Below are 18,982 nucleotides of genomic sequence, written 5' to 3' on the forward strand. Positions count from 1 at the left end.
GTTTAAATTTTTCCCTATTGAATCACCATAAATACTAATGAAAACTCATACATTGGCAGTATGGGGGTGTCAACTTACTTGTGAAATGAAAAATTTGTGATTTGAGAGCTTTGGAGGAAGATTTAGATGAAGTTCGGGCCTTGAAGATTGGTGCACCACACCCACTAAAAGGTGCATCGTGCCTCTCTAGTGTGTCGCACTAGTTAAAAATTTGAATGTATACTACGCTCTGTGTGCGCCACGCAGGCCAGGTGTGCCACGCCTTGACCCAGGTGCACCGCGCTTGCAAATTTTCACTGTATGGATGCAAAATCGCTCCCTTGGCTCAAAAACATGATTTATGCTCGCTCTCCTCTCCTTTGGCATACAAATGAGCCTTCTTTGACATTTAAAAACTTTATATACCAATGGTTGTAATTTTTCACTTACGAAAACCCACTTTCCTAATGTTTGTCTTTCATTTGCTTTTCAGAACTCTGTTTTGGGCAGTTTGTCTTACTTTTTGCCTTTGATGGACTAAATGCTTTGACATTTTGGTTATTTTGTAGGAACTGGAGTGCGGAGGCTTGGCAAGGTGACCAAGGCTGCCTCTTGAATTTATTACATATAGAAAAAATAAAGTTACATGAAATTTGTACATAAAACATAAAAAACTCCATTTTAAAAGCATATGATTATTGAAATTTTAGTTACCGAGACTTTATTTGACCTCCTCATGTGCATGCTGACCATTATTGAGTGTTTTTGAGACCTTATTGACAAAACCCTAGATTGTTAGGTCCCTATAATACTAGTGATTACCCCATTACTATTGTAGTTATATCCCTTATTAATATTGTTGTGCCCCTATTGTCCCCATATTGTTATTACTGTGCCCCATAGAATCCCTCTATTGTTATTTTTGTGCCTTTATATTATTATTGTTAGGTCGGCTGGGTTATATTGTGACTCCTTAGACTCCTATATATAGAAATGAGGTTTTTTCATTTGAATCATCAAAGAATTTTTCATTTATGTAATGTAAAGGAGGTTTCCCCCTCAAAGAGGCTGAATTCTAAGGCGTTGATCTATCTTTTATATCTTTCTGTGAGCTGGTTTCATAACATTTGGTATTAGAGCTTTGGATTCTAGGGTTTCGCTGCTCCAAATAGGTCATTATGGAATTTTCGCTATAACTTTTTTTTCTGCGATGTTTCAGAAGTGAAAAAAAAACCATTTGAGACAAAATCTCACTGAAACTTAGGTCTGAATTCCAGAGCTTTTCGCACTATATTTGCAGAGATGTGATATGAGGAAGTTGGTCTTTTTGTAGACTCCTGAATTACATTCCAAACAGGTGACCTGGGGAAAATAGTCATAACTTTCTCTCTGAGCATCGGATTGAAGTTTCATAAGAAGGTATAGAAAGAGGATGGACTGTAGTTTCTTGTGTATATTTTTCAAAGCCAAAGTTTAAAACAGGGATGCGTGGCATGTCGTACACATTCGCTCTACTGAACTAGTCTATAATCAGGTCATTGTGGGAGATTTGGCATAACTCTTCCTTGGAGAATCCAATTTGGATCATACTGGTGGCATTGGAAAGAGGACACAGAGGGCTACTGTAGGTCACAATTTTAGAAATAGATGATCCGAAATTAGAGAGATACATCAGAGGCAATATCGAGCTCCTACAAAGTGAAAAAAGGTGTGTAGATTTTTTTAAATTTTTGCTTAAGCTTGGTTTGAAAAATTATTTTGAAGGAATTCAAAGGGCATCGTAGAGCATTATTATCGTTAACCGATGCCCTGATGAAATAAAATTCAGACACCTAGTAAGCAACCTGGAAGCTCTAGCATGATTCATGAAGAAGAGGAAGAAATGCTACATGATATATCAAAATTACAAGACCAAGTGCAACAAATGTCACTCTCACAAAAGTTAACAGAAGCTAAGTTAAATGGTGTGGAATCTAAGATAAAGGGTGTGGAAGCTAAGATGGATGATTTGAAGATAGATTTGAAAAGAGACATGGCAAATTTGAAGACAGACATGGTAGATTTGAAGACAGACTTGACAAATTTTCTACAAGAAATACTTACAAATGGTGAAAGGGTAGTAAAGGAAACTCATGATGTGAATAAAAGAAATGTTAATCATGATTTCATAGACTCTAATGTTGGATCAAAGATCCACCATATTCCAAAAATCGATATGAGGAAGTTTGATGGCAAGGATCCCGCAAGATGGATATTACAGATGGAGCAATTTTTCAATCTCAATAATATGCAAAACACACAAAAGGTATGTATTGCAACTTTATATTTGGAACCAAATCAGTTTGTATGGTATCAATGGATTTGCTCTCATAAACAAATTATCACTTGGGCAATTTTTACGGAATAATTGACAACACATTATGAGGATACAAAAATCAACACTTTTTTTAGCCAATTGATAAGTCTCAAACAAAAGGGTTCAATAATGGAGCACATTGAAGAGTTCCAAATATTGAACATAAGGGTAAAAATTATTCCAGAGGAGCATAGGATTGATGTGTTCATATGGACTTTAAAGGATAATATCCAACATGATGTTCGCCTTTGGGAGCCTGATTCATTAGAGAAGGCATTCAGGTTAGCAAGAAAAATGGAAAGCAAAATTATGGCAACCAAGAAGCATACCACTCACAACTATAAAGATGGAAGTGTTGTTGCCCCTAGTCTTTCACAACCTATAAGGTTGACACCACAACAATTGGAAGAAAAAAGAGCAAAAGGGCTTTGTTACAGTTGTGATAGCAAATACATTAAAGGTCACAAGTGTGTTGAGAAGAAATTATTCTACATAGATTGTGAAGAGGAAGAAGAAAAGGAGCAAGCAAGGTCAAAAGAAGAGGATATACTCCAGGAACAAAGCCTAGATAAAGAAGAAATGAATCCGACCATATCTTGTAATGCATTGGTGGGAATTACCACTCCTCAAACCATCAAGATAGAAGGACAAATCAAGAAGAAAGAGGTAATAGTGTATTGATTCAGGAAGTACCCACAATTTTATCCATTGTAAGGTAGAAAAAGAATTGAATTGCTTCCTATATCCAGCACCAGAGTGTCAAGTGATGGTTGCAAATGGAGGAATAATAAATTGCTCTAGAAAGTGCCATAATATCAAGCTATCCATGGGAGAATATGTATTTACTAGCCCAATGCTTTCCATTCCAATGGGAGGTGTTGATGTTGTACTAGGAGTCCAATGGCTACAATCCTTGGGTACAATAGCTTTTAATTTTCAAGAAATTTTCATGAAATTTTCTATGGAAGGAAAGGAAGTAGAATTAAGGGGTATTGCAGGGAAACCGAGAAAGATAATCAGATTTAACAGTATGACAAAGCTTCTAAAAAAGGAACAAAGAGGTGTAATTGCACAATTATGCTTGCTAGATGTTTCCACATTGAAATCATCTATTTCTCCAGATCTCCAAAAAGTCTTGGACAATCATTCCAAGGTATTTGAGACTCCCAAAGTTCTCCCACCTATTTGTGATCATGATCATGCTATTCATCTGATTCCAGGAAGTGTTCCTCCAAACATCAGGCTGTATATATATCCCTATGCCCAAAAGAGTGAAATTGAACGTATGGTTGCAGAAATGCTAGAGGCTGGTATAATTCAACCTAGTCAAAGTTCTTTCTCTGCTCCAGTAGCATTGGTGCACAAGAAGGATAGATCATGACGCATGTGTCCATATTATAGGGAGCTCACCAAGCTCACTATTAAAGATAAGTTTCCCATTCCTGTCATTGATGAATTGCATGGATCAATTTACTTCACCAAGTTGGATCTTCGTTCAGGATATCATCAAATCAGAATAAAGACAGAAGACATTCTGAAAACATCATTTAGAACTCATTAGGGTCATTATGAATTTCTTTTCATGCCTTTTGGCCTTACCAATGCACCTTCTACATTTCAAGGTTTGATGAATTCCATTTTCAAAACCTTCCTTAGAAACTTTGTGTTAGTATTTTTTGATGATATACTAATCTATAGCAAGTCTTGGAAGGATCATGTTGAACATGTTGACAGTGTGCTACAACTATTGTAGGAAAAACAATTATATGCAAAAATATCCAAATGTTTCTTTGGAGTACAAGAGGTGGAATATATGGGTCATATTGTATCTCATGAAGGAGTTAAGGTAGTCCCTAGAAAAATTAAATCCATTAAGGAATGGAAAATCCCCACATCCATAAAGCATCTGCGAGGATTTCTCGGGTTGACAGGGTATTATCACAAATTTGTTAAAAATTATGGGAGAATAGTAGCACCTCTAAGAAAATTATTGAAGAAAAATGCATTTTCATGGACTCCAGAAGCAACGAAGGCCTTCAAACATCTTAAAGAGGCAATGTGCCAAGCACCAGTCTTAGCTACACCAGAATTCACAAAAACCTTTATTGCGGAATGTGATGCTTCAAGAAACGGAATTGGTGTTGTTTTAATGCAAGATGAAAGACCCATTACTTTTGAAAGTCATCCAATCAAGGGAAAGTCTTTACACAAAGCCATTTATGAGAAGGAAATGTTGGCAATACTACATGTAGTTAAGAAATGGCGACCCTACCTAATGGGAAGACACTTCAAGGTAAAAACGGATCATGATAGCCTTAAATACTTTTTAGAACAAAGATTATCCTCTGAAGAGCAACAAAAGTGGGTCACAAAGATGTTGGGTTATGACTTTGAAATCATCTACAAAAAAGGGAAGAAAAATGTGGTGGCAGATGCACTCTCAAGAAAGCAGGATGTGGAAGCATTGTTGCGCGCCATTTCTATTATCCAATGACACTCTTTCCCTTAGACTTGGGTAAAATTGTGATAAAATCCATTGAAACCTCCTCCCAATGTTGTGTTGGAATTAATAAAGGTTGTAATAGACTCGGAGTTTCCAGTATAGCGATCCTTACCCTACGAGCTACTATAATATATGTTCTCAACTTGATACCTATAAAGATAGATGGATCATCCATATCCAATTTGTTGTCCATCTACCATAGTAGACTCACTCATTCATATATGATGAGGGGGCCCTTTTAACTCAGCGGTAGAGTAACACCATGGTAAGGCGTAAGTCATCGGTTCAAGTCCGATAAAGGGCTCATGTTTCCCATGAAGAAAGAAGGCTCGGGTGTCCATTTCTATTACATAGATAGAAATATTTTCACCGAAATATGAATATGAAAATGACAACAAATCGGATTCGGATCCAGTCCGTTTTTTATCTTCTTTTATGGGCGAACGACGGGAATTGAACCCGCCCGTGGTGGATTCACAATCCACTGCCTTGGTCCACTTGGCTACGTCCACCCCAGAAAAACCAATTTATCTATCTACAGTCATTTCTTCCAAGAATAAAAAATGAGCTAACGTTTGTTCTTATGTGGGTCGTCGGTGACCTTTGATAGGGGATCAAAGCAAGATCGATGACTAACTCTCAACTCTCGAACAAGTTGTATGGCTTATTATAAAATATGTGATAAATATGAAGTATTTTGTATTTCTCCCGGATAAATATCACGATCCCATCTTCCCTCCGTTCTTTTGAACGTGAAAGAAGAATCTTTCTTCTTTCGTATCGATCCTTTGTCTATTCACTCATGGGCGATAATTATTGTTTTTCCCTATCAGATTTTAGTTTTCAACTAACATAGTTTTGCAGATTGGTTCGGTAGATCCCACGTTATTTGAGTTGTAACGAACGGGCCATAACCATTAAAATGGTTCGGTGTAAATGGAATAGATCGAGATCTATCTCGAGATTTATTGTATGTTTTATCTTGATACTAAGATCTTGTCCATCTGAACAACTCTGGGCAGGGTATTTGATTGGAGAGTCATTGTTTAAAATGATCAAGGTTGTGGCTGTGTCGACAAGTTCGACCCTATTCGCTTATCATATATTCAGATTCGATGAATCTAGACCATTTGAACTTGTATCCTTCCTTCTCGTATTAGAAGGTATAGGGTTTTCCAATCTGGAAAATTTTGTTATCTTACATGCACGGTTAGGATACAATCAAGTTCTTTGTTATATTATTATGCAGGTTATGGGACAAAGATACAAATTTAAAGGCTCATCTACCGACGGAGATAGTGAACATTTGATGAATCAAATATAAATTTGATTGTTGTCTTTCAGTTAATTCGTTTGAAAGTTTAGATCAAGCGAACAGAATTGGTAGGCGTCAATCGATCTGTGGAACGTATCAAATCTTTCACATATAAGTTCGTTATGAGATGAGCCCACTCATCTCACAATGATATAAAATCATTTCGGACAGATCTATTGCCGAGTAGAGATCTATTTATAACGGGGTAGAGATCTATTTGTAACGGGGCAGAAAGCAGCTTCTTTTGGGTCGCTGTCCACATAATTTCTGGACAAGGGGTAATAGTTTCTTTCTTTCGTCCCAACCCAACAGACTTCTTTATTCTATTGTTTGTTCCAGAATGCATTCCATGAAATATGTGTATTCTATAAAATAGTGGGGTAGATTAAAGCAAACGTTGGTCCAGATGTAGATCTAATATGCATAGCCGGTAGATTGCATTTTTGTGATATGTTACCAGAACGAAACTAGAGGCAAGGAAGAGTGTTTGTCCCAATATGAAAATCTTGGGTCTCAAAAACCATGTGATGATCTTAGGTGAAGAAAGAGAACGAACCAAAGGTTCGCCTTTAGCTAGGATGGATCAACTCCAGAGAATTTCTCTGCCCAGATGTTCGGAATATCCATCGTACTTGCCACTTCTATGGTTCAAAAATAGGCTCGATTTACCGCACATAACTTATTGTAGAGAATCTTAGTTGATCAAGATCTTCGCCCCGATATTTAGCAAAGGGATAGATACATCCGGGATTTTTGACTGAACGGAAATTTTGTTCAACCCCAACGGAATGCGTTGCGTTTGGATGGAGCTAAAAGTCACATGTCCGATCGATACTTTGACTGCTCTATGGATTGCTTGGAACATATGATATTCGAGAGAACTCTCGAATTTTTCGAAGAACTAGTGATAAAAAAAATAAAAATAGTTTATAGGTTTGATCATCTGGTATCGGATCAATCTCGATCGATCCAAAATACTAATATGCCTGCTCTGGTCCAACGTTCCCATCCATCGATCTAGATAAGGACATGAGATTGATATGATCTGAAAGACTTTTCAAGGCCAAGTCATAGGGATGGACTATGAGGGGATATATATAAATAGTATCACTTAGTGGAATGTATAGGGATATACGGGCTCGAACCGTAGACCTTCTCGGTAGAACAGATCAAAGTTCTTATTATCAAAATAATTTGAACTGTTCCAAGAACCCAACATGCATTTTCTCGCATTGGGCTCTTTCATTAACTGATGGAAAGATCGGTTAGTCTGCCATTCTCCTCTTTCCGATAAGATACTAATATGGCTCCATGTGCTCCAAATTATTACCCTTCGGAAGCAATCCCAAAGTTATTCAAAAGGTTTTTTTGACGTAGGTCTGCCTTGCTCGGGCATAGATTGACTCAAATAGAGTCTCTTCTATCGCTCCAAAAGTAAAATATGACACTTCATACACCTAAAAGATCATAGAGCGAAAAGAATCTATTTTGAGGTCCCCGTATTATACTCATTATGCCTGGCATTGAACAGAGCTGGGATTGACCATATCAATTAGATCCGTAATTCGAATCAGATCGAACTTAATCTTTGTCATGCTATTGTTCCCCAGAGAAACAAATTTATAGAGTAAGACTATTTCACATAGAATCTATTTCGTGGATCGGACGAATCGATAAACTCTCCCGAAAACCATTGGCGCACGTGTAAACGAGGTGCTCTACCTTGCTGAGCTATAGCCCTTCCTTGCCAGTCTTGGTGATACACTACTATACTAACCAGATGGATCACTTTATGTCAAGGTAGATATTTCATGATCCAATACTCTGATCCAATACGTTCCAATAAGTTCGATCTGTGCCAGGGACACATACATTGTCTATACATTTAATTCGATTTCGATTTAGAATCGTTTATAAATCCAACTCTACCTATGAGAATAAATGACCCACTTAACTCAATGGTTAGAGTATCACTTTCATACGGCGAGAGTCATTGGTTCAAATCCAATAGTAGGTAAACTTATTAGATGCCATCGAGTTTTCAATGGTATCTAATAAGTTTTACTCCACGTGTTTGGATCGAGGCAGAACATTGAATCCATTTTTCAGATCATTATAGAAAATGTTAATTAGAGACGGGGGGGCTAGCATTGATAGCCTCTAATCAGGTTCTAGCCCTTTTCAGAGCTAAATCAGCCTCAATTGCTTGTCTTTTGCCTTCGGCTTGAGCTAAGTCAGCTTTAGCTATTCGAAAATTTTCCTGGGCTTCTTGGGGATTGATGTCAACATCTCTCTCTACATTATTTACCAATATAGTTATTCTATCACTGTCTATCTTGGCGAAACCGCCCATCATAGCCATAGTGGACCACTGCCCATTGAGACGTATTTTCATAACTCCTATATCTACATTTGCCACAAGTGAAGCATGATTGGGTAATACGCCAATTTGACCACTATTAGTAGATAGAATTATTTCTTTAACTTCTGAATCCCAAATGACTCGATTAGGAGACAGTACACGAAGATTTAGGGTCATTTTCAGAATTAACTTTCCATGCTGGATTTTATAGCCTTCGCGGTAGCTTCATCAATATTACCCACCAAATAAAAAGACTGTTCGATAAGACCATCTAATTCTCCAGAAAGGATCATTTGAAAACCTCTAATTGTTTCCATGAGACCCACATATTTGCCCGGGAAACCTGTGAATACCTCTGCTACGAAAAAGGGTTGTGATAGGAAACGTTCAATTTTTCTTGCTCTTGCCACGATTAAACGATCTTCCTCCGATAATTCATCCAGTCCAGGAATAGCTATAATGTCTTGAAGTTCCTTATAACATTGTAAAGTTTGCTTAACCCCTTATGCAGTTTCGTAATGTTCTTCGCCTACGATCCAAGGTTGGAGCATAGTCGATGTTGAATCTAAAGGATCCACTGCTGGATAGATACCCTTCGCAGCTAATCCTCTCGATAGTACGGTAGTAGCATCTGAATGTGCAAATGTCGTAGCAGGAGTAGGGTCAGTCAAGTCGTCAGCAGGTACATAAACTGCTTGAATCGAGGTTATGGATCCCTTTTTTGTGGAAGTAATTCTCTCTTGCAAAGAACGCATTTCCGTGCTAAGAGTTGGCTGATAACCCATGGCGGAAGGCATTCTGCCTAATAGGGCGGATACCTCTGATCCCGCTTGGACAAAACGGAAGATGTTATCAATAAATAATAGTACGTCTTGCTCATTGACATCTCAGAAATATTCGGCCATGGTTAGAGCAGTTAAACCGACTCTCATGCGAGCTCCCGGTGGTTCATTCATCTGACCATAGACCAGAGCCACTTTTGATTCTGATATTTTTTGTTCATCAATTACTCCCGATTCTTTCATTTCCATGTAAAGATCATTCCCTTCACGAGTACGTTCTCCTACTCTTCCAAATACAGATACCCCTCCATGAGCCTTAGCAATGTTGTTGATCAACTCCATAATGAGTACTGTTTTACCCACTCCAGCTCCTCCAAATAAACCAATTTTTCCCCCACGGCGGTAAGGAGCCAAAAGATCTACTACTTTAATGCCTGTTTCGAAGATGGATAATTTTGTATCCAACTCTGTAAAGGCGGGAGCAGGTCTATGAATAGGAGATGTTATACAAGCATCTACAGGACCCAAATTATCGACAGGTTCTCCAAGAACATTGAAAATTCGTCCGAGAGTAGCTCCACCAACTGGAACACTTAGAGGAGCTCCCGTGTCAATCACTCTCATTCCTCTCGTCAAACCATCTGTAGCACTCATAGCTACAACTCTAACCTTATGATTTCCTAATAATTGTTCTACCTCACAAGTAACCTGAATTTCTTGACCGGTTGTACCTTGACCCTTAACTATCAATGAATTGTAAATATTAGGCATATTACCTGGAGGAAAAGAGACATCCAGTACTGGGCCAATGATTTGAGCAATACGTCCCACATTTGTTTCTACACGCACGGAAACCCCAAGAACAAGAGGATTTTTTCTCATACAAAAATGTAAATAATTTCCATGAAGAATATATAAATATGATTTTGCCAATATCATCAATAAAAAAAAAAAATGTTCCATATTGGGTCGATCAGACAAGTAAATAATAAATGGAAGTTACCACCTTGGTAAAATCCAACTTTATTTAAAAGTTTAAATTCATCCATATTTGGAATATGAAGTAGGTAGATGGATATGAATAAGGATCATGAGGAAGTCTTCGATTTATCTATAACTAGAACCAATTTATCCATAACTAAAACCAAAAATACTTCAAAATTATGTCCAGATCATCTGTGAAATATGAAACTTGATATTCATGACCTTTCTCTCATTGATCATTATCTCTTCTCTTCATACGCACATCTGTATATGTATTTTCGGACAATTCGCACCATTATGGTCAAAGGTCCATTCGGTTCCTTGATTTCATTCATGAACTAATTTAACCACTGAAAGGTTCTCGGGTCAATCCATGGAGGAAGAACTTCAAGAGCAAAGATTGGGTTGCATCATACATAAAGAACACTATACAATGAGGGTGTATCTAGCACCCCAATAACGGACAACTTTTTGTAGGATATTTCTATAAAAATTGATTATTTATGTTCGGTCCATGTCGAGAAGACCTCGTCCTTGCGAGAAATAATTATGAATAAAGGAGGGACTTATGTCACCAAAAACAGAGGCTAAAGCTAGTGTCAGATTCAAAGTTGGTGTTAAAGATTACAGATTAACTTATTATACTCCTGAATATCAGACCAAAGATACAGATATCTTGGCAGAATTCCGAGTAACTCCTCAACCCGGGGTGCCACCTGAAGAAGCGGGAGCAGCAGTAGCTGCTGAATCTTCCACCGGTACATGGACCACTGTTTGGACCGATGGACTTACTAGTCTCGATCATTACAAAGGGCGATGCTATGACATCGAGCCTATTCCTGGAGAGGAGACTCAATTTATTGCCTATGTAGCTTACCCCTTAGACCTTTTCGAAGAAGGTTCTGTAACTAACTTGTTCACTTCCATTGTAGGTAATGTATTTGGATTCAAGGCCTTACGGGCTCTACGTTTGGAAGATTTGCGGATTCCCCCTTCTTATTCCAAAACTTTTCAGGGTCCACCTCATGGCATCCAAGTTGAAAGAGATAAATTGAACAAATATGGTCGTCCTTTATTGGGATGTACTATCAAACCAAAATTGGGTCTATCAGCCAAAAACTATGGTAGAGCAGTTTACGAATGTCTCCGTGGTGGACTCGATTTTACTAAGGATGATGAGAACGTAAATTCCCAACCATTCATGCGCTGGAGAGATCGTTTTGTCTTTTGTGCGGAAGCAATTAATAAGGCTCAGGCTGAGACGGGTGAAATTAAGGGACATTATTTGAATGCTACTGCAGGTACATGTGAAGAAATGATGAAAAGGGTAGTATTTGCAAGAGAATTGGGAGTTCCTATCGTTATGCATGACTACCTGACGGGAGGTTTTACCGCAAATACTTCTTTCGCTTATTATTGCCGAGACAACGGCCTACTTCTTCACATTCACCACGCGATGCATGCAGTTATTGACAGACAAAGAAATCATGGTATGCATTTCCGGGTACTGGCTAAAGCATTGCGTATGTCCGGTGGAGATCATATTCACGCCGGTACTGTAGTAGGTAAACTTGAAGGGGAACGAGACGTAACTTTAGGGTTTGTTGATCTACTGTGTGATGATTTTATCGAAAAAGATCGAAGTCGTGGTATTTACTTCACTCAAGATTGGGTATCTATGCCAGGTGTCCTGCCCGTAGCTTCAGGAGGTATTCACGTTTGGCATATGCCTGCTTTGACCAAGATCTTTGGGGATGATTCCGTACTACATTTTGGTGGGGGAACTTTGGGACATCCTTGGGGAAATGCACCTGGTGCAGTAGCTAATCGGGTTGCTCTAGAAGCTTGTGTACAAGCTCGTAATGAAGGACGTGATCTTGCTCGTGAAGGTAATGAAGTGATCCGTGAAGCTTGTAAATGGAGTCCTGAACTAGCTGCTGCTTGTGAAGTATGGAAGGAGATCAAATTTGAATTTGATGTGATTGATCGCTTGTAATCCAGTGAATTTCGTTCTACCAATCGGACTCGGCCCAATCTTTTACTACTACCCCAAATATTAGTCCAAATCATGAGCATAGATATGGAATTTCAGATATCAATCAATATATGGAATTTCCATATATTAATATCTATATATCAATATCTATGTAGATATTGATATATAGATATTTCCAAGGTTAAATATCTCAAACAGAGTTATTTATGAAATTTTTTTTGGGTCAAGCATTCGATAACGAATCCTATTCATCCTTTACAATGATCTTATAGATCATTCGATAGGGTTGGTAGCTCAGTGGATCAGAGCTCATGGTTCCGGACCGTGAAGTCAAGGGTTCAAATCCCTTCTAGCCCAAAAGATGTTGTATTTTAAATGAAAATTCCTTTCCATCGTGGTATAGGAGAGAATCTTTCTTTATAATAGAATAAAGTATTCTATCATAATCCCGGATCGATACTTCAGATTCCTAATCAATAATGAATGGAAATGATTTCTCAATGATTCATTCCACTATTGATGAATAATTTTCATCATTGTATTTATACTTATATGACTTCTCTTCATACAAAATAAGATAGGAAAAGTAACAATTTTCACCTTTATATGGAAGGAAAACTCTATGTCTATAAAGGAGTGGTTCGAAGACAAGCGTAAAATAACTGCATTACTAAAAAATTCAGTCGAAAGGGATAGTAAGGATGCCAATGAGACGGAGAAAAACAAGAATAAAAGTATTGATTACGCTAAAATTAAGAAGTTATGGGCTCAATGCGATAATTGCGAGAACTTACTATATCTCAGATTCTTGAGAGAGAATCAAAGTGTTTGTAAAGAATGTGGATATTATCTGCAAATGAATAGTTCAGATAGAATAGAACTTCCAATTGATCGTGACACTTGGAGTCCTATGGATGAAGACATGTACACTCTAGATGTTCTTCAATTTTATTCTGAGAATGAACCTTCTCATTATGATAATCTTAATTCTGAGGATGAATCTTATAAGGATCATATCACTTTCTATCAAATAGAGACAGGTTTAACTGATGTTATTCAAACAGGCATAGGTCAATTAAATGGTCTTACTATCGCACTCAGAGTTATGGATTTTCAGTTCATGGGAGGTAGTATGGGCTCTGTAGTAGGTGAGAAAATAACCCGTCTGATCGAGCGCGCTACCGCGGAATCTCTTCCATTAATTATGGTGTGTGCTTCCGGAGGAGCACATATGCAAGAAGGAAGTTTTAGTTTAATGCAAATGGCTAAAATAGCTTCTGCATTATATATTCATCAGAAGGAGAAAAAGTTGTTATATATATCGATTCTGACGTCATCGACAACTGGTGGAGTGACTGCTAGTTTTGGCATGTTGGGAGATATTATTATTGCCGAACCTAAAGCATACATTGCATTTGCAGGTAAAAGAGTAATCGAATAGACATTAGGTCAGAAAGTGATTGAAGATTTTCAGGTGACTGAGCATTTATTTGGTCATGGTTTATTTGATCTGATCGTTCCACGTAATCTCTTAAAAGGTGTTCTGAGTGAACTATTTTGGTTTTACGTTTTACGGTCTTCCTTGTAAATAAATAAAAAGAAAAAAATGAACGTTGAGTTTCCTTATCAGGAAAAAGGATCAAATCGAGTTCCTTGTAACGGAAGTGACAGTGATACAGTTTCTTATCGCGGCGAAGGAGAGAATTGCTTTTCACCCCCTTCTTATTAACAATTTATGATCCTCGAGCCTATACTAACAATCCATATAGCCAATTCTCCTCTTTCAGAAATCAGAGAAATTTTGGTCAGGATTCATGTTCTTCCACTATTTTACTTATATAGTAAGTGTTCTAATGGATCTCTATGTTGTAATATAGAACTCATTGTTGAACTCATCGAGATCTTATTAAAAAAAACAAATTGCCCCAACTGGAAATGCTTTTTTAGTATTTTTGGGAGAGACGGGGAAAGGAACAACGAACACTTGCATACATGTATTCTATGAAGAAGGACGAATGGGACCGCTTATTTGGTCCCATCACTTATTTGACCTTATAATTATTCTTTGTAATATGGATAAACATTTCATTGATTAAGTAAGGTACTCGTTCTATGATAATCCCTAACCTACTCTCTAACCTACTCTTTAACCTACTCTCTAACCTACTCCCTATCCTACCCTCTATTTTGGTGCCTTTAGTCGGCTTATTACTTCCGGCAATTACAATGGTTCTTTCTCATCTGTATATTCAGAAGGACGAGATTTTATGAATCTGATCAAATCAGATTTAATAAATGGGTTTAGATCTTTCAATTGCAGAACAGATAGGATATCTATATCTATTTTAGATGATATAAGATAGAACTCTTATAGACACAAAATAGGTATAAATATCCAAATTATATATATATGAATATGGATATTTATTCATATTCATATACATATACAGATAGGATCTACACATATGTCAATAAATAGGTATGGGTCAATATGTTAATGTGGTCGGTTTTCTTTTTTCATACAGTATAGATATCTATTCCAGGAGATATTTATACTCCACCGATCCAATGTTGTTTCTAAAATTGATAAATTAGGGAAGGACCCATTTGAAATGGATGGTAAGAATGGACAAGAAGACAAACTTGGCTGACTTAACTGAAAATTTATCTATCTATATAGATAGTTCATAAGAGTTTGGGAACCAAAGGATAAAAAAGTTGGCTATTTCCTCAACTTCAATAGGATGGAATTGAATACAATTTTTTATGAATCGTCGATCCAAATGGCTCTGGATATAACCTATAACAGGGTCTCGAAAAAGAAGTAATTTCTTTTGGGCTTGTATCCTCTTTCTGGGTTCACTAGGATTTTTCCTAGTCGGGATCTCGAGTTATTTTGGTGAGAACCTGATACCCCTATTGTCATCTCAGCAAATACTCTTTGTTCCACAAGGAATTGTAATGTGTTTTTATGGTATTGCAGGTCTGTTCATTAGCTCTTATCTGTGGTGCACAATTTTGTTCAATGTGGGTAGTGGCTATAATAAGTTCGATAAAAAAAAGGAATTGTATGTCTTTTTCGTTGGGGATTTCCCGGAATAAATCGTCGTATTTTCCCACGATTTCTTATGAAGGATATTCAGATGATCAAAATGGAAATTCAAGAAGGTATTTCCCCTCGTCGTGTTCTTTATATGGAAATAAAGGGCCGACAAGACATTCCTTTAACTCGTACTGGTGATAATGTGAACCTAAGGGAGATCGAACAGAAAGCCGCTGAATCAGCCCATTTCTTGCGTGTATCCATTGAAGGGTTTTGAAATCGGGGGTGTCTTTATCCTCGACATACATTCAAATGTAAAAACATTTGAATATATGTCGAGGATAAAGGAACATGAATAAATATACAATCAGGAAATTTAAATAAATATTCCATTTTCATACAATGAAATTTAAATAAATATTTCATTGTATGAAAATGGAACGATATAGGATCTTTACGAACAATATACTATTTTTATGAAATAGTATAGAAAGAGGTAATATAGAAAAAGCAATAAGTTAAAATAGAACTGGTACCAGTAGATGAATATGATGTCTCAGAAACAACAATTACTAGATAGAGTGGTCCGGTTTCCCTAAAACTAAAACGCTTTTTTCCTCTCATCACGATCCAATTATGACTTTTTGTCGTTCTCTCATTTTTCAAGAGCGTTTGTCATCTTTGGAGATAACTGGGGAAATATTCGTAAAGGATCTAGTGATCAAGATTCAAAAGATCTTGGCAATGAATAAGACTTATGTTACTTCAAGTTATTCTTCTAAAAAAGAAGAAGATGAAAAAAATGAATAGATAATTGGTCCATATATAAATGATTTGGAATGATCTCCTTATGCTCCGTCTCACCCATTTTGAACAAACCTTTTACTTTTTTCCCGAGTATATTTTTTTGATCGGGATCAAACAATTACGCAATAGATCAATCTATGGATCCCATACCTCATTCTATCACTCGTACTTTGTCTAGATTTCGGACAGAACTGACAAGTGAATCAGGTTCGTTAGCGATTCACGAATTGGAAGTGTCCGAATATAAAGCATCAACTTCCCTACGATATCTTGCATGTTTAGTAGTACTGCCTTGGGTAATTCCTATTTCATTACGGAAAGGTTTGGAGCCTTGGGTTACAAATTGGTGGAATATGGTTAAATCTCAGAAAATTTTTGATTATCTCCAAGAACAAAATGCTCTGGGAAGATTTGAGAAAATAGAAGAACTATTCTTGTTAGAAAGAATGGTGGAAGATTCTTTGGGAACACATTCACAATCTATTCGTATAGAGATTCACAAAGAAACGATCCAATTGGTCGAAATGTACAATGAAGATTGTATCCAGATAATATCACATTTATTAACAAATATAATAGGTTTTGCTTTTATAAGTGCTTATATCATTCTGGGTAAGAATAAACTCGCTATTATCAATTCTTGGATCCAAGAATTCTTCTATAGTCTGAGCGATACAATGAAAGCTTTTCTAATTCTTTTAGCAACCGATCTATGTATTGGGTTTCATTCACCCCATGGTTGGGAACTGATGACGATTCGATCTCCGAAAGTTATGGACTTGCCCATAATGAACGAATCATATCTGGTCTTGTTTCAACTTTTCCAGTCATCTTAGATACGATTCTTAAATATTGGATCTTCCGTCGTTTCAATCGTATATCTCCTTCACTTGTAGTAATTTATCATTCGATGAATGAATAAATAATAGGTAGGTTGTTTTCTCCGACCGAAACAATTGAAACAGAATAATAAAGTGTTTTCTGTGTTCAGGAATTAGCTATTCCTCCCCTTCATTCTTCTCCTGGTGCGAGACTTCCAATTTCTTATTTTTAGGTTTGGTTAAATCAATATAGTAGCAGAATTTTTGACAGGTAACTATGATAGCTACCTACTCTCACCCCAAAAATGATTTGGAACCAATAATTGAACCATGCAAAATAGAAATACTTATGAATGGGCGAAAAAGATGACTCGATTAATTTCCGTCCTGGTCATGATACATATCATAACTCGGACATCCATTTCGAATGCATATCCCATTTTTGCACAGCAGGGTTATGAAAATCCCCGAGAAGCCACTGGACGTATTGTATGTGCCAATTGTCACTTGGCAAAAAAACCTGTGGATATTGAGGTTCCACAATCCGTGCTTCCCAATACCGTATTTGAAGCAGTTGTTAAGATCCCCTATGATATGCAGATGAAACAAGTTCTTGCTAATGGCAAGAAAGGGGCTTTAAATGTAGGAGCTGTTCTAATTTTACCCGAGGGCTTTGAATTAGCCCCTCCGGATCGTATTTCCCCTGAGATTAGACAAAAGACGGGTAATCTTTATTTTCAGAACTATCGTCCCAATAAAAAAAACATTATTGTAATAGGTCCTGTTCCCGGTCAAAAATATAGTGAACTTGTGTTCCCCATCCTTTCACCAGATCCTTCTACTGATAAAGAAGCTCACTTCCTGAAATATCCCATATATGTGGGTGGTATTGGTAATAGAGGAAAAGGACAAATTTATCCCGACGGGAGTAAGAGCAACAATATGGTCTATAGTGCTTTAGCAACAGGAAGAGTGAGCAAAATTTTACGTAAAGAAAAGGGTGGATATGAGATAACTATCGATAATACATCAGACGGTGGGCAAGTGGTTGACATTGTACCTCCAGGACCAGAGCTTCTTATTTCAGAAGGCGAATTGATCAAGGTCGATCAGCCATTAACGAATAACCCTAATTTGGGTGGATTTGGTCAAGGAGATGCAGAGATAGTACTTCAAGATCCATTACGTGTTAAAGGTCTTTTATTATTCTTAGCATCTGTCATTTTGGCACAGATATTTTTGGTCCTTAAGAAGAAACAATTTGAGAAAGTTCAATTGGCCGAGATGAATCTTTAGGTCCATAGATTTTTGAACATGAAGTTTACTTATTGATTCAAAAATTAATACCCCTTCAGAGCCTTTTATCCTTCTTCTCCCTTATATATTCTTGATAAAATGTTCATTTAGATCTAAATTGGAATAAAATTGAAATAGGGAGTGACTCCATAAGCACTGGAACAGATCAACTTGTTGAACGATCCCCGATATGCTATATCGTGTACTATATACATGCCATTCCCTCCTTTCCTTGTCCAAACGATCCGGAAAATAGAGATAGATCGTAGGGAGGAGAGATGAGGAGAATAACTAAGCAATCTTGGAGAAGATTCCTATTTTCTCTGATCCCATTCTCCTATTTAATTATTCAAAGAACTAATTGGGTTTCCGATATTGTCCTATTCGTCAATTCCTTCGTAATTTGAAGATTATTTTGTACGTTATACTGAAAATTTCTAAAGAAGGAAGAGCAGACAAGTAAGGGGCAATATCACTCATAAAAAAAAACCTATAAAACTTTTGATAGGGTTTGTTCCTAATGAGAGAAAATGAAGAAAAGGTGTTTTTCCTCCTCTTTTATTTTGTAAGCCAAAAAAATAGAAGAAAATAGAAGAAAATATTCTATATGCACATTTAGATTCTCATAGTATAGTTCGGGTTTTTACAAAAACTTCGCATAATCTTCCATCAGATAAATGAGCAAATATTTAGTACTTAATATTATCCGTTTTTCTGTTGTTCCTTCGACAGATATTT

At 37.0% G+C, this 18,982-nt stretch overlaps 1 non-coding gene across 1 annotated transcript; it reads left to right on the top strand.

The window, feature by feature from the left end:
- Positions 1–12,560: 12,560 nt before the first annotated feature.
- On the top strand, positions 12,561–12,634 carry TRNAR-CCG (transfer RNA arginine (anticodon CCG)). The gene has a single exon. It is a non-coding gene; the product is annotated as a tRNA-Arg (tRNA).
- The last annotated feature ends 6,348 nt before the right edge of the window (positions 12,635–18,982 follow it).

This window comes from Pinus tabuliformis, chromosome X, assembly GCF_031772625.1.
Source record: "Pinus tabuliformis cultivar Carrire ecotype Pingquan chromosome X, CPIR1, whole genome shotgun sequence".
Lineage (NCBI taxonomy): Eukaryota > Viridiplantae > Streptophyta > Pinopsida > Pinales > Pinaceae > Pinus > Pinus tabuliformis.